The sequence below is a fragment of the Crotalus tigris genome, unplaced genomic scaffold (assembly GCF_016545835.1).
Source record: "Crotalus tigris isolate CLP2741 ecotype Arizona unplaced genomic scaffold, ASM1654583v1 scf7180000017625.6296891, whole genome shotgun sequence".
NCBI lineage: Eukaryota > Metazoa > Chordata > Lepidosauria > Squamata > Viperidae > Crotalus > Crotalus tigris.
The window spans coordinates 2,866,103-2,884,398 of NW_024096520.1; the positions used below are offsets into that span (position 1 = coordinate 2,866,103).

General features: G+C 36.7%; 1 protein-coding gene across 1 annotated transcript in view; it reads right to left on the reverse strand.

Moving 5' to 3' along the window:
• LOC120303805 (protein bassoon-like) overlaps nucleotides 1-18,296 on the reverse strand; it is a 191,019-nt gene that overhangs the window by 160,777 nt on the left and 11,946 nt on the right. The window lies entirely within an intron of this gene.

The window sequence follows — 18,296 nt, forward strand, 5'->3', positions numbered from 1 at the left end:
TATCCTCTATCAACCTAAGCAAGTTCCCATTACTGGAAAAGGTTACCTGATCATTTGCAGGACCATTTCATGTCACAGCACAACCAGTCTCATACTGCTGATTCCAGGCTACAAAATAACTGAAGCAAGGGGAGACATTCCAACTATGACACTATATTTTATTACACATCAGTCATGCAAGAACAGAAAGGCATCCAAAAAGAGAAGCCAATTCTGGTTGGTGATTCAATTATAAGGATGTAAATTTAGGAAAGGACATAGAGGTTTCAAAAGAGGTCAGGTGTCTTCCAGGTGCTACTGCAAGTAGGGACAAGAAGCATATTTTTAAAATAGTCAGGAATGCCAGCAAGGACTGTGGAGGCTACTGTACATCTTGGCACTAACGATCTTTCCCAAAAAGATGTACTCTCTGTGCAGAATGATTTCCAGAGCTTGGGACGGGAACTTAGCAGTATAGGTTGCAGGCTTACTTTTTCAGAGGTTTTACCAGTGTATAAGGAGCAAAATGGAAAAGGCTAGCATATAGCAGAATTCAATATGTGGCTAAAGGAGTGGTGTAAAGGGGAAGGCTTTGGTTATATTAGTCATGATGTCTGTAGCTGCTCCAATGAAAAAAAATGTACAAAAGAGATGGTTTGCATCCATCAAAGAAAGGGACTGAGTTACTTGGCAATAAACTCACAGATTTTCTGGAGGAATATTTAAACTAAATAGCGGGGACAGTGAGTTAATTGATACAGGACATCCCTGTCCCCAGCAATCAAAAAAATTATAAGGTTAGCAGTGCATGTAAAATAGATGTGTGTGTAGAAAAGAACCTTGCTGTCAAAAAAAATCAAGCTTTTAATAGCGAGTGCCACACAAAGTGCACTAACCAAACAGGTGGTAAGAAAATAGGGGAACTCAGGCACCACGCAGTGGTGTAGAAAGTAAACACAGGGTCAGTCATAAAGGACTCAAATGTCTATACACCAATGCACAGAGTATAAACAGTAAACAGGGTGAACTAGAAATTCAGGTAAATGAGGACAAATATGATATTGTTGCCATTTCGGAAACATGGTGGGATGAAACCCACAAATGTAACACACAGCTAGAGGGATTTAAATTATTTAAAAGAAACAGACCAAATAAAAGAGGAGGTGGAGTTGCTCTCTATATAAGAAATAACTGCATCTCTACAGAAATAGAGAACAACAATGATGAAAACTGCCTTGAATGCATTTGCGTCAATATAAAAGGGGGGAAAATGACATTGCCATAGGTGTATAATATAGGCCACCCAACCAAACAGAGGAAATAGATGAACTTTTTGCTAGTCAGCTAACTAAATTATGTAGGAAGCACATCACAATAGTAATGGGGTACTTTAATTACCCTGACATCAACTGGGAGACAAACTGTGCACCAAGTGGAAGATCAAATAGATTCCTGACAAACCTAGCAGACAACTTTGTCTCCCAAAAAGTAAAGAAGGGAACTAGGGGATTAGCCATATTGGATCTAATCCTCACTAAAAGAGATGAAATGATAGAAGATGTTGAAGCCACAGGAACCTTGGGGGGAAGTGATCATGCAATATTGGAATTCAACATTCTGGAAGCACAAGCAATAGAACACAGTCAAACTAGAGTCTTGGACTTTAAGAGAGCTAATTTTAATAAACTTAGAGAGAGCTTGGGAAAGATTCCATGGATGAGAATCCTCAAGGGGAAAACAACTCAAGAAGCTTGGGAAATTTTGAAAAGTGAGATAATAAAAGCCCAGTTTAGCACAATATCAACAAAAAAGAAAAATAACAGCTCTCAGAAGAAACCAGCATGGCTGCATAAAGAACTCTCTGATAAATTGAAAGATAAAAGATAAAAAGGACAAGTATAAAAAGTGGAAAGAGGGGCACATAACTAAGGCAGAATATCAGCAAATAGCCCGAGCCTCCAAAGATGAAGTGAGGAAAACTAAGGCTCACAATGAACTAAGGCTTGCGACCAAAGTCAAAAATAACAAAAAAAGCTTCTTTCAACATGTAAAAAACAAGAAAAAAGTTAAGGAAATGATTGGTCTGTTAGTGGGGGAAAGGGGCAAGAAGGTGACAAGCAACAGGGAGAAAGCAGAACTATTTAACTCGTTTTTTGCATCTGACTTTACACAAAGGGAAAAAAACAGTCCAACCTATCAAAAATAGTACCATAAAAAACAGATTAGAAACACAAGTTAAGATAGGCAAGAAAATGGTAAGTAAGTACCTGTCCACCCTAGATGAGTTCAAATCACCAGGACCAGATGGATTACACTGCAAGATTCTGAAAAAAAATGGCAGATGTGTTCTCAGAACCACTGAACTTTATCTTTCAAAGATCATAGAGCACTGGGGAACTACCAGAGGACTGGAAAAGAGCTGATGTAGTTCCCATTCTTTAAAAAAGGGGGAAAAATAGATCCAGAAAACTACAGACCTATCACCTGACCTCAATACCTGGGAAGATTCAGGAAAAGATAATCAAACAACGAATCAGCGAACACATAGAGGCAAACAAAGTCATTACTAAAATCCAACATGGGTTTGTCAAAAACAAATCATGCCAGACAAATCAAATGACAAAATTAGTGGACCAGAGGAATGCTGTGGATATAATTTACTTGGACTTCAGTAAGGCATTTGATAAAGTAGATCACAACCTACTACATGATAAGATAGAAAAATGTGGGTTAGACAGCATCACCACCAGATGGATTAATAGCTGGCTGACTGGCTGTACTCAGTGTGTGGTCCTCAATGGAACTGCATCTACATGGAGGGAAGTGTGTAGTGGGCTGCCCCAGGGCTTTGTTCTAGGCCAGGAGTAGGCAACCTTGGCTCTTTTATGACTCGTGGACTTCAACTCCCAGAATTCCTGAGCCAGCCATGGCTCAGCTTGGAAACCTCTCCCTTTCCCCTCAGCATGGCTGTCTCAGGAATTCTGGGAGTTGAAGTCCACGAGTCATAAAAGAGCCAAGGTTGCCTACCCCTGTTCCAGGCCCAGTGCTCTTCAACATCTTCATCAACAATTTGGACAAAGGGATAGATGGGGAATTCATCAACTTTGTAGACGACACCAAGCTGGCAGGAACAGCCAACACTCCCAAAGATAGGCTTAAGATACAGAAGGATCTTGATAGACTTGAACACTGGGCGCTATCTAATAAAATGAAATTCAACGGTGAAAAAAGTAAGGTTCTACATTTAGGCAAGAAAAACCAAATGTACAGGTATAGTATAGAGGGTTCCTTGTTCAATAGTAGCAACTGTGAGAGAGATCTTGGGGTCCTAGTGGACAATCACTTAGATATGAGCCAGCAGTGTGCTGCAGCTGCCAAAAAAACCAACACAGTGTTAGGCTGCATTAATACATGAAGTAATAATATCACTTTACAATGCCTTGGTAAGGCCACACTTGGAATACTGCATCCAGTTTTGGTCACCTCGATGTAAAAAAGATGTTGAGATTCTAGAAAGAGTACAGAGAAGAGTAACAAAGATGATTAGGGGATTGGAGGCTAAACGTATAAGGAACGGTTGCTAGAATTGGATATGTCTAGTTTAATGAAGGGAAGGACGAGGGGGGACATGGTAGCAGTGTTCCAATATCTCAAGGGCTGCCACAAAGAAGAGGGAGTCAAGCTATTCTCCAAAGTGCCTGAAGGCAGGACAAGAAACAAGGAATGGAAACTAATCAAGGAGCGAAGCAACCTAGAACTAAGGAGAAACTTCCTGACAGTTAGAACAATTAACAAATGGAACAACCTGCCTCCAGAAGTGGTAATGCTCCAACACTGGAAGTTTTTAAGAAGAAACTGGACAGCCATTTGTCTGAATTGATATAGGGTTTCCTGCCTGAGCAGGGGGTTGGACTGGATGATCTCCAAGGCCCCTTCCAACTTTATTATTTTTATTATTAAAAATCAGCTGGTTGTCAAGAGATGAAACATTATCGAGATTATTCAAGGTACGAGATGAAACGCATCTGTTCCTGACAAATGTTTCATCACCCCTAGCAGAAAAGTTTGAAGATGTCTTCTGGGTATCCTGCCTTGCCTATTTGGCTGACATATTTAAAAAGCTAAATGAACTTAATCGGTCACTGCAGGGCCACAGTCATAACGTGCTTATTATGGAAGACAAAGTTTGTGCCTTCTACAAGAAAATCTTCCTGTGGATAGGCCAAGTAAAGAAAGAAAATATTGCATCATTTCCCAATATGTCAGACTTTATTGAACTAAATTCTGTTGCTGACACTGAAAACATTGAAACTGCCATCAAAAATCACTTGGAAAAATTGCACACCGAGTTTGCATTGTATTTTCTATTCGTGTCACGAGGATGTGATACTAGAATTTGTTGGGTTGCATCGCCCTTTATTATGGACAATGTTACGAACCCTGACCTTTCCTCTCAACAGCAAGAAGCACTTCTGGAATTGACATCAAATTGCAATTTGAAGGAACTTTTTAATGAAAAAACACTGACCGAGTTCTGGAGCCAAGTTGCAAAACTGTATCCAGAAGTGGGGGGAAAAGCTATCATAGTTTTACTGCCATTTGGTTCCACATACTTGTGCGAGAAGATATTTTCTTCATTAACATGTATAAAAACTAAGGAAAGGATTTTTTTTTTCAGCTGGAATCTGATTTAATTCTATCAGTAAGCACTCTTCAGCCATGAGTGCAAAGATTAATGTCAGAGAAACAGGCACAGTTTTCCATTAAAAGTGTGGTAAGTGGGTGTACTTTATCACTTTTTTTCCTTTTTTTTGGGTCATTAAGTTTATGACACCTTGCTAAACCACTGGTGGTACTCGAATATTATCAGGTCCTAAAGGTGATACAGTTTGTGAAAAGGTTGAAAAGCCCTGGGCTAGATCATGTGAATATTTCCCATTTACTGCCTTTGACTGAGGGAAGCAGGACAGAAAATGAGTTGAGTTCATGTGAATGGAACAACTCTGGATAAAGTATTTTACCATTTAAACACACTGTGTGAACTATAGATTTATATGAACCATAATACAATAGTAATGTTTGAACCAGGGTCTGATATCTGATATTCCGTCTGATGTGGTAGCCCTAATAATATTGTCAAATTGATCACTCAACTGTCAAGCAATACAAAATTGTTTGCGCTTCTGTTTTATTTTTGTTTAAATGCCTCAAATGTGATGAGTCCCAAAATATATGTCAGCATATGTAGGCATATACTAAGAGGAACAATTCCACCTCTCCCTCTCTCTCACCTCTGCTGCTGTAAGGCATAAAACTGATAAAGCCATTTTGCGAAATGTATTTCATTATTACTTCATTATATCATAAACCATGATAAACACATCTCTGTCACACACTTTCAAAAGTGGCAGGAATTTGCCAGTGGCTTGTGGTTTCTGCCACTGTATGGGTGATAAAACAGGCAAATGTGTATTACATGTTCCAAATATACTGTATGTAGCTTCCCTCAGTAAATTATGCCCAAGTAGGAAAATTATCTTATTTAGCAGATATGTATCCATACGCATAGAGCAGGCATATCAAATTTGCAACATCACGTGACGTCGTGCGACGTATCACGACTTTCCCCCCATTGCCGGCAATGGGGTGGGCACGGTTTTGACGTGATGCATCTGGCCCGCAGGCCAGCAGTTTGACATGCCTGTCATAGAGTGATAAATATTTTTATTTAGTTATTTGATTTTTATCCCACCTTTATTACTTTAAAAGTAAGTCAAGTACCTAATACTCTTTCCTCACAACAACAATCCTGTGAAGTGAGTTGGGCTGGTCCAAAATCACCCAGCTGGCTTTTATTCCTAAGGTAGAAATAGAACTCACAGTTCCTGATTTCTAAGCAAGCACCTTCAGTACTACACTAAACTGACTAGGTATTAAAATATTTCTAACCTTTAGGCATAGATTTGGAACAAACAAGGAAAAATCTTTCAGAATGCTTAAAGCCCAATAAATTAAAGGACAATAAATCTTTAGACTACATCAATGATACAGCTTCACACTGTTCAGTTAGATTTCCTCAATATATTCCTGCTGTTTTGTTCATATAATTTCTGGTAGTTATTAGGCTTAACTGAAATAAATTCAGAACTGAAATGAAAAACAATAACTCCATGCTGAATTCTACCTGCTCTTCAGTAATACGGAAGATTACCTATCCAAGAAGAACTTGAGAACTATAACCTGTGCACTTCCCCATCATTTTTCAAAGCAGGACAAAGCTACAGTATAATGTCATAAACCTACATAGTACAAGAATTCCCAACTTTCATTACAGGTCCTGTGATACCTATAATGTCTATTTCAACATTTTTATTAATCAAAATAATGTATTAGCTTTAAGTTCATCAACTAAACAAATTCTTATTACATTTTATTACCATCTCTGTGATTTTTTAAAATGAGGTATTGAGCTGATTTTAAATAACTAAAAATTTAATTCTGATATGAAAGTGACAGCTAATGGATCTTGCACTCCATTATGTAGTTTCTGTTTACATCGGTAGTTGTAAGGACAATGAAAGTGTTTTCCTTTATGAGAAACAATTTTACATTACAGTAAACAGTTGTCTATTATACACCCTATGTAACATCTTTTGCACAAAACACAAAAACAGAAATAACACTTTTTATTTGGGAAAAATATATTTTGAAACATATCCCTTGAATCTCATATGAAGTGATAACTACATAAAATATGGGAATGTGAACCATCCTCATTCAATAAAACTGTTCCCAGCAAAAATATTAATGCCAAGAGGCTGGAAATAATTTATTTTTTAGACATGCAAAGCAGTTTCATTATTATATTCTCCTAGGGATAGTATGTTACATAATAGTTACAATTATTTTTTTTCCCTAACAGCTAAAAATGTATTCACTTCATAGTGTATTTAATCATACACTATACAATCAAAGTAGAGTTGCTAAATCAGATTCGCAGCTGAGTGAACCTACAGCAGAGAAACTTCAACAAGAGATTGGATCAGAGATTATAATATCAGGAGACTTTACAACCATATACCTTTGATCATGGACACGAAGACATACCAACTAAGAAATTCATAAACAGAAGGGTGTTAATCAGTGGTAGACCTAGAATTGATTTACGCAAGGAATTTGTCAACTATTCTACAAAGCTACAGCAACACAATTATACCATTGTTTATGAAAACTCCAGACCTTTTTAGTCCACTTTTTATTGACTTCCAACTACCATCTAATTCAGTGGCACAAAGCATTCTCTTGACAGTAATTTGCAGCAAAATATGAACTCTTCCCAAGTCACTCTCTCTCACACACACAGACACATACGCACGCATACACAAATGCAGCCTGAAGAAAGTTAGGAAACCATAAAAAGGGCAGGAAAATATAAGACTCTGTTGAATATAATCTTCATTGGTGAAAATGAAGAGAAATGTGGCATTTGGGGTTCACATTTGCCCATGAAATGAAAAGTATGATTACTTCCAGCAAGTCACTCTCTTTCAAATCTGACCTACTTCACAAGGGTGCTGTTGATAGGATAAAATGAAAGGCGTATCCATGTAAGCCCATTTGAACTCTTGAGAGTTATACATTTAAACAATAAATAAGACAAAATCATTTCATATATATATATGAAATTAAATGGAAATTACTAACTTTCTCATGGAAGGAAATTTATTCTCCTTGAAAGTAATAATTGCGTGGTTTTTAAACCAGGTGGCATTATTTATTGCTATTACTACTTCATTTTTAATTGTCTTTCTTCAATCATTCTCTTAGCTATCCTTGTTCAAATCAAAATGTATACACAAAGAGCATCGCTTTTCTATCATTTTCTCAAAAAAAAGGCAGTTAATTTCTGCCGCCATTGAAGCAGCCACATTGATGACAAGAGAGCCATTTTGCATCTGCTAGTTACTGGAGCTTTAAGACTTCCTCTGTAGAAAGGGGCAGTGTGTTGCTATCTTCCTTTTCCTCAGTAAAACAGCAATACTGTTATACTAGAGCATGGGTAGGCAACCTTGGCTCTTTTATGACTCGTGGATTTCAACTCCCAGAATTCCTGAGCCAGCATGGCTCAGGAATTCTGGGAGTTGAAGTCCACGAGTCATAAAAGAGCCAAGGTTACCTACCCCTGTACGAGACGAAAAACCATTTTGTTCTCACTTTTTCCCCTGGAAGAGCTGCTGCTCCTTCTTCACACTGATTTTGCAAATTGCTTGGTTACATTCATACTCCTAGAATCTCAGTGTGTACATGTATATGTTCAAGATGTATTTAAATTTGAAAGTTGTATTTCAAAAATAGGTTTTTGAAATGACATACCTATAAAACCTTCAATGATAAATTTATATAAAAGAATATTCTCGTGTAAAGTATATATGAAAAATATAAAAAGCTAATGTATGTTTTTCAGATGTCTACTGCTGTTTATTATTTTTTCTTATCAAATAAACATAACATCACTACTTGTATGATACTGATTCAAAACAGGTTTGCCAAAAACTTAACAGTAATTAAAGAGATTGACCTATACATATGCTTGCAGAGTAGAAAGTACTATTAAATTCAAGAGAAGCTAGCTCCTGCAGAAATATGCATAAACTGTACTTATTCTTGATTAATATTATCCCTAGCGGTGTAATTAGCAATTAGTCTGTAACAGACGTTTCATAGTCCACCTTGAATATGAGCAAGAATATTTACTGTTAACTAGTTTGGGTTATCTTATGCTGATTTATTAAGTTACTCTTCAAACTATTGAATTACCCCTAATAAACTACATAAAAATCATTTTAAAAGTTGATTGCTTTCCTCCAGCTTGCCAAATCACATTAAAATATAATGTTATACTTTTTCTCCACAAGAGTGTTGTTCAGACTTAATTGTATCACATCACCACTCTAATTCTACACATCATAACAGAAATACCACGAAACTGCTTTACTACAAGAATATTTCCTTTGGCATAATTCTATCACTATACATATGCATTATGTTTGCTTTTTAAAATGTGCATTAGGTACAAACTGAGAAGCTTTGAATAAACTAGGCTGCTCAAAAATCTAAGTTTAATAGAAATTTGCCAGGAAGCAAACTGAACAATCATTATGAGAAGAGATTCTTTATAGAGTTTTCTTGAGTGGGTAGAAGCTGTAGTTGAAATACAACCCAGAAGACACAGGCTTGAAAAATTTGGGAGGCTCTGAGAATGCTCTAGTTTACTTGTGTGGTTTAAAATAAATTGTTTTAATAAGTACATTTGGACAGACAAGGTTAGCAGAGGAGCTTTGTTCTTCTATAAGCAGTCTTTGAAGGATCAATATGTAGAGCCTAGACAGGACAGCAGAGTTATTGGTGTTCTGGGAGAAGGAAGGAAAGAAGGAAGGAAGGAAGGAAGGAAGGAAGGAAGGAAGGAAGGAAGGAAGGAAGGAAGGAAGGAAGGAAGGAAGGAAGGAAGGAAGGAAGGAAGGAAGGATTTCTATGGCCTGTAAAAATCCTTCAAAAAGAAGAGTTAAACTTTGCTTTGCCTGAGATTAAAATCCAAGATGGAGAAGATATTCCAGCTCATTTTCCCTTCCCTGCTAGAGCTTCTTCCAAGGCATTCCTATTTTCAAGTCTTCTTCAGCATTCTTCAGACTTTGTTCAAGTGATTTGTGATTTGTCCAGTGAACAGCTGTTCCTCCTTCTCAGCTGCTCTCCTGCAATTGCAAGCATTCTCAGAACTTCATCTCTCATACTGATTCATATTTACCCTAAATCAGAATCTTTGTATGGGAACATTGAGGAGTCATTTTGAGGAAAGCATTTCAGGAATTTTAAAGAGTGAAATCTCCCAAACTCCAAGTCATTTAAAAAGAGGGCTCAATTTTTTGGGCCTCACCTAATCTGTGGGATTCTGAGGGCTACTAAAGAATGTTAACAGTCTAGATTGAGCCTCCCAGTTACCCATCTAGAACCTTTTCTTGGAGTACTGCTCTTCATCACATCTGATCAATGAAAGGGGAAATTGAGAAGACGTAAAACTGCTCTTTCCTCTTTCACATCCTTTCTGTTGTTTCTGCCACAACAGTTGTGCAAAAGATAAGCAACAGAAGGAAAGGTTAATGGAGAGAGACTTTGAGTATTATAATTCATGATAGAAGCACTAGTCCAAGTCCTTAGAAAGCCAGGGGAGAAATATAAACCTTCTTCCTCAGTTTTTAGATAATCTCAAATAATTTCCAAATTAAATGATGTTTAAAGCACATTTTAAAGATTTGCACATTGTTAGCAGCCGCTAACAAGCAGATCTGGGCTTTTAAAGTTCTGTTAAACATTAATGTGACATATTCCACATACCAATCTGCCAACTTCAAATGCTGGCTTACATTTCTAGGCAGTTTCATCACAGATTTCAACTGTGCTTAGAGTAATGTAAAATATAAATTCAGTGATATTTTGCCATTGGGTTATCATTTAATCAGAAAATAATTTAAACTCTTAAGAACAAATATGAATTATCTAGATGCCTGGATGTTTAGATATCTGGGATATCTTCCAGTCCTAATTATATGTATCTAGTTTTAGGCATAAACAATATTGAAGAAAAACACAGAGAATGTATTAGTTAATTACTAATTGTTTGATTTCAAGGCTGACTACAAAATAAAATAAATGTTAAAGATAGGCTTTACCACCTTCTGTATTAACATAATGTGATAACCCATAATATTCCACTTGCATTCATTAGATAAGTTTATTGAATATATTTATGCAAATGTTTGTGACTGAAAACTAAATCATTCAATGACTACCCAATTAATAGGTAAACAAATTAACTGAACTATAAATGGAACCCTATATAGAGTTTCTAAAGGTAAGAGATTAACCAAAATGAAGATAAATTGAAAAGTGCACCAGGTTGGTGAAACTGATACACTTAACAATTTGACATCTATTTGAATTAGCACTCAACATTACAAAGTTTCTAGTTCTTAGCATTATAATCATTTTCAGTTGGATTTGAACTCTAATGTTTGTCTTCTAAGAAGTAGATATTTTAACCAAGATTCATTTTTGTACAGAAATGTACAAATGTGCAAAATTATTAGCAAAAATAATATTTAATTTAATTCAATGTAGTTGCTATTCAGTCACATGATTAATGGAAAATCCTTAAATTTAATATTGAGTACATATACGTAGTCCTTGACTTACAACTGGTCACCTAATAACCATCTGAAGTTACAATGGACCCCCCCAAAAAGGTACTAAAAACCTGGATTTGAAGTTCCGACAGTCTCCCCATCTGCGGTTACATGATCACATTTTGAGCCCTTTGCAATCAGCCCACATTTATGGTTGTTAGCAGGATCCCAGAATCACGTGCCGTAAAGTAGTCTTTACTTCTGGTTTCTGGCAAAAATCGTCCGTTGCAAACAATGAGTTCGCTTAACAACTATGGCGTTCACTTAACAACTGTAATATTTGCTTAATGGCCACTGCAAAAAAAGGTTATAAAACTGGGGGCAGTCATGTGATGAACTGCTTAATGACTGGCATGACTTATGATAGTCCTTCTGGGCTCAATTCTGGTTGTAAATCAAGAATTGGTATATTCAAGTTATTTGCTTAACTGTTTAAACAGATTGTATTAAGACTCTTATTATACTTCTGAAAATTTATTAATCCAAATATGTATTTTTTAAAAAGATAAAGAGTATTATCTATTAACTCTATTTTTCCACTTGTCAAAAGCTGTTACCTCATTAGTATCTCAATGAAAAGAAAGAAAAATACCTTGTATTCAGCAGCCACCAGCACTTCAGTAAAATGAGTAATTCAGGAAAGAGGAAGAATTAAATGAATAGATAAAGAATTCACAATTCTCCACATCTCTGATTCATTCTTGGGCTATTACATACTGACTGAACTGGATTCCCACCCTACAGGCACAAAGATATAAGCAGGGTTCAATTTTGGTTTGTTGAATGTATTTTATCAAGAGAAGTCATTAAAGCCTACCAGAATTAGTGGTGCTATCATTAAACTACCAGAAACAGTGGATTTTAAAAAAATCTAGAGCAGAGTAATAAAGAATTAAGTAGTGCAGTAATAATGTATGAAGCATGTCAGAATAAATTTTACTAATATTTCATTATTTATTTATTGAATTCAATTTGTACTCTGCCTGACTCTAACAATTCTAAGCAGTTTGTAAGAAAATATGAACATGGTTACATGATAAAAATTATCCAACACTAACAGAACAAACCCCAAGAAACAAAGATGCCTAAACTGGGCAGTAACAAACTCACATTCCTCAGAAGGGGCTATACCCATCCAAGACAAAAGCTTGGGTTGATGGGTCTTCCCCATCAAAATGCAGATATTCTCCAGACTCTGAAACAGAACCCTGACCGCCTCAATTGGCTTACCTGTGGTCAAAAGATATAATTGTGTATCATCATTGTATTGAAGATACCAAACCACAAACTGGTGGATGGCCTCATACAGTGGTTTCATGTAGAAATGAAAAGAAGGTGAGAAAACAGAAGCCTGCAGCGTGCTGCAGAGGGCCAGTTTCTACACCTCAGCCAACATCAACTGGACTCAGCCCTGGAGAAAGGAAGAGAACCCTTATACAATAGTTTCTCCAATCTCCAGCTCAGGGACCTCGCTCAGAAAATAAGACATGTGAGAATATAAAAAAAAAACATTGAGGGATTAAAGAGCACAAGGATGGGTGGACTAATTTCATCTTGGTTCTACCACATCTACAAGCATGACCAAAGCAGTCTCAGTAGTAAAACTTATCTGAAACCTGACTGTGCTTCCTTCAAGGTTCTTATCAACTGCACATACTCAATAACCGTAACAGAAAAGGAAAGCTGGAGGCTGCATGATGATTGTCAAAAACTATTGGGCCCAACGCCAGCCTTTTGAGGAGGGACAAACCACTGCCTCTTTCAAGGTAGGAGATATTATATCCTCTGACAAGCAGGCCAATGCCACAGCATAAACTGAGAATCACTACTTTGGCCTCCTTTAGAGGCCAGGAGGAGGAACCTGGATTCAGTAAGCAGATGGCTCAATTAATAGTACAAAAAGCACACTCAGAGCATACCGTCGCCCCAGTCCTAGGCCTTCACCTGGATTTTATAAAACCTTTTCGCTTTAGGCCTCTGCCGCCGTGTGCAAAAAAAAAAAAAAGGTTCAATCAATTAGTCAATTTCAACTTCTTGCGGGGAAAAAAAGATCTTGCAAAACTGGAATTGATTGATTGAACTTTTTAGTCCCAGCCAATGGGCCACACCCAGCCAATGGGCCACACTCAGCTAATGGCCACATCCACCCGGCACCCGACGATGCATAAGTGGGTTTTAAGTTGCAATTTGGGCACTCAGTCTCTAAAAGGTTCGCCATCACTGCAGTAAGCAGATGGCTCAATTAATAGTACAAAAAACCCTCCCAACTTCCTCAGGATTCACTGACCCAAACATGATAATGTCTCCTTTTGTTCAGCTGAAGTACTAACGAAAGTATGAAAATGAAATGAAAGCAATGAGATGTTGTGTATGGATAAGCCAAGTAAAAGAAATAAGGATGGTTAATATTCTTTTAGTTCAGTGTTGTATTCAAAATATGCTGTCATATGCAAAATGGACACCAAAGGAATAACTAGGGTTTCTTTAAATTAGATAAAAAATCAAAACAAAGAAATTATTAATATAGCAGTCAACTAAGAATGAAGTTTACTATCAATTATTAATACAGTACCAAGATACATTACAAGCAAACAAAAACTCAGGCAAAATGTTAACTGAGTTGTTGACTGATGCCCAAGATCTTTTCAGGTAACCTCTAGGGCATCATTGCAGGTATGAAATGAAAAGAAAACAAAAACCTCTAAAAGAAACCTGGCCTCACAACTGATAATATACGGAGATAGCAGGTAACGGAATAAAAAGAAGGAACATAAAATTTATCTTTTAATTGCTGACAATATTGTTGCGCTCACTACATTATTTTCTCTTAAACACAGAGCTGTCCTCCCCAAACTTTATGGCCTCTAAATGTCTAGACCTCAGCTTCCTGGGTTTTTCTGCAATGCCACTCCTGAGTGGAACATTCTGGAAAGGGTGACACAAAACTATGAAAGACAGAGTAGAGTGACAAAAAAGGAAAGCATCATGACAGAAGCATCAGGCCCTCATGAGTACCTAGTCTACACTAACTTGCTGCTGCTAACCTCTTTTCCCCTTTGTAAGCTTTTTAACTAGTTCAGAAGCATATATCTTCTCCTGCTCCATTGCTCTGCAGCAATAGGGACAACTGGGAACATACCTGCTTTTCAGAATGAATGACAACACAGCAGAAGCATTTTGCAGTCATTTGCAGCAAGAGTAGGATGTGATATGTACCCATCTTTATATCCTTCAGAGTGTCATGCAGCTTTAATAGGCACAAAAGTCCTACATGAAAATAATAGCAATAAGCTATTCAGTAGAACTCATAACTGTTTCAACCATGTCTCTGTTCTTTTCAGAAATGGTTAATGGAACTCATTCCACAACATGTTTTTTTTACCTCAACAGTATTCTGGCAGAAAGAGAAGCAACCTTTTTTTTTTTTTTTTCAAAATAGCACCACTGGGAATTTTCATTGGATACAACATTACATCTAAGAGACTCCATCTTGGCTGATCTTGCTAAGAAAGATCATCCAGAAAAATAAGGTTCAAAACTATTGGTTCATGAATAATTTGTTATGATTAGCTCTATACTGCACTGCCCCAAGCATGCATGTTTCTTTACAATACTTCCCAAAGGCAACATGGGAAATAGAATGCTGGACTAGCTGTATCTTTCATAGATCCTCTTGTACTGTTCTAATGTTATGCTACAATTTAAATCAGGACTAGAAGTAAAGGAAAGGATGTACCAATGAAAAAGCAGGGAAGAAAAATCTTCCACTTTTCCATAGAAATTAAATACAGAAAACAACACAGGAACAATATAAACATTGTTGATTGATGATTGTATCTTATGATTTATGATCTATGACTTATCACTTTGTTGTTTGTATGTACACTGAGAGCTTATGCACCAGAGACAAACTCTTTGTGTGTCCAATCATAAAGAATATTCCTATATTCCATTCCCATATTATTATAGCAAGAAAGGAAATGAAGGAATGAAAAGCTGAATGTCAGGAATCAATGTATTTTAAAAAAACTGAGACATGTTCAGTGGCCTGGAAAACAGGAACTTAGGAGTTCTGTAGTTAGAAAATGTAATTGTATGAGGAGGGAAAGGGGACTGAAGTGAGGCAAGGAGATGAAAATCTAAGATCTAAATGGAAAAGTCTGGGGTTTCAAAAAAACGAACTCTAAAGATGAAAGATATGAAGAACATTAAGATGCTAGTGCTATTGGATGATGGTGCCCATAGGTTGGGCTGCTGTGGCTGAATTTTATTAATCAGTTTGAGCCAGACAGGAAAATATTTGCACATCATTAGAATATACACTATCCATTATCAAGGAAGCAAAATGACTCACAAGAAAGTTATACTGCAGGAATTTAACTGGTGAGTTATTATTAAGCTTTTCTGTCATATATTGCTGAGTACATTAAATGTTGACAACTTTGGATGATTCAGTTAAGCCTTATCCTTTTTGCAGAATGTCTTGTAATGACTAATAACAGCTGACAGCTATGTTGCATTGATCAGAGTATGAAAAGCAGCAATAAATAAGTGGAATTATATCAGCTTGCAATAGCTGGTGTTTATGGCTGCTATGCTAAGCAAAGCAGTAACTAGAACCAGGTATTTTATTCTTTGATTTGCTTGCAGAATGATATGGTTTCTGATATGTCTATTTTGATAATACATTTTCAAGCAGAAAAAAAACTACATGAGCCAGCACTCAACAGATACACTGTCAGCCATGTAGAGTGGTTTATTGGTTAAAGATTGGGGAGACCAAGATTCAAATCCATGTTCAGCCTTGGAAACTCACTGGGTGACCTGGGTCACTTATTCTTGGCCCAACCTATCTCAAAGGTTTGCTGGAGAGATAAAAATAAATGCCTCCTGAATAAGCTACCTTCAGCTCCTGTGGGAAATGAGGAACATAAATGAATACAAACAGATAAATCACTAGAAAATAATATAAGTAATAATGTTTACAGTTTTGAGTCTGAGCCTTCTTTTTCACAATTAGTTATAAAAACGTGTATTGTAGTCACCAGAGAAGAAATAGTCATACTTTCATGGTCAATTACACAATTATGTGGCAGGAATTTGTAATCTGGGAGACAAGTTTCATCTTCCTCCTTCTGACCCTTATCAGCTTAGCTATAAAATGGAGATAGAGTTGGTTCTAAACTGTGTGTCTCCTGAAGGTGAAGTTATGCCATTGCACATTGTGCGTTGTCCCAAATGCAAAAGCCCAAGCATTTTGAAAATGCTCTCATCTCATCAGTTTCACCATGAAGCCTTCTTCCAACTGACTTCCTATACTGTATGTGTAAGTGATCGCTGGGCCCATTTTTTGCTCCTCATGTAAGTTATCAGGTGAATCACTCTTGGTGAATCTGTTGCCACTTCATTTCTTCTCTAAATATAGCTTTAGTAGAACTCACTTTGAAGCCTTGAGTCTGTTTTCTGAGGAATTTTTATACACCCTCACAGCTTAATTATCAGTGCCCTCTGGCAGCTTTCCATAAGCATTAAAACAACCAAATTGTGAAAACAGAGGGTGGAAGAGGAAGAAAAGTAGAAACAGGACAGAAAAATACCAGATGTGTATTTTTGCAAAAAAACCCCAAAAACAAACCCATGAATTACTGTTCAAGCTAGAGAGCAAGGCAAGAGTACTGGGCTTACTGGAACAAAGGTACTATCTGCTACCTCCTCCCCAAATCCTACAATATCATTCCTCAACTGCTCTCAACAGAATTAGCCCTAATGTGCTAACAAGAAAGATGGCACCTGTTATGTTTCAGTGGGTAGCTTTAGGTATTGTATTGAACTAAACCATTGTTTGTTTGAGCCCTAGGCAGTTGGATAAGGCATAACAACTACATTCATATATGATAAAGAGTCATCAGCTATGGTGATTACAAATTTGCAATACTGGATTTACACATTGTGCCAACAAACCTAATGAATTATATTGTGGCTTAGTGCAATATAGGAATCCAGTGGATAGCAGCTGTATTCCTGGAAATTACTGAACAAGTGTAGGTTTTGGGGGACATGAGTGGGACAAGGCTCATTCTAAGTGATACTTTCTACCTGATCCATAATTATTATTTATAAGTTATGTTTATATATAAATCAATAGCAATATTTTAAAAATGGACAACTAAAAAATCCCAGCCCCATTAACTAATTGTTCCCTAAGGTATAGGTGACATTCATCACATCACTTTTTACTTCTAACACACATGTGCATTTATGTTACAGGCTGTACAAACATTTGCAAAAAGAGCCTGATGGAACAATAGTGTTAAAACTAAGAAACAAAGCATATATGTGTGTTTATGTGCATTCCTGTACTCGAGAATATACAGAACAAGATTTTCAATGCAAGCAGAAAATGAGAAAACCTTGGCTATATTCACAGCACTTCAGTGATTGAGAAAAGCCATTATCTCGTTCATGCCTCTACTTTAGCATAGTCAATAAAAGAGAGAGAGGACAAGGCAGTGCCTACGCAGACAATTTAAGTTCTCTGCTAGTAACACAAACAGAATCTAGTAATTTCACAATCCTCCACTGTTAGTGAATTGAAGGCAAAAGCAATTATCCAAATGTTTTACAGTGTGACAAATTTTGGTACTCTAATTGTGGTATTCCTGTTAAAATAAAGTTTTAAATAATTCATAAATTTAAATCTGGTACATTCTCAAGGGGAGGTTTCAAGAAAAGGGAAATATCTTTTCCCTTTCTACCCTGCAATGTTCTCCCAAGCCAATTACCATATAAAGTAATAAAGAATACTATTTGGGGACTGGCAATACCACCCAAGGATAAGTTTTTAATGTTCCACTCCATCTATGGAGATTCTTCCCCTCTTCACTTCTCCAATTATAGAAGGATCTTTGAGCAGAAGCAGCCTGAAAGGTCCATGGGCTTTCTTATAAGATATTGGAATGGTTCCTTCCTGTACATCCATAACAACATATTGAAGACACTTTTTTGATTTAAAAATTAATAGCCAACTAAAGCCAAATCATTTCAACCAAACAATTATCACTTGTAATACTTCCAACAATT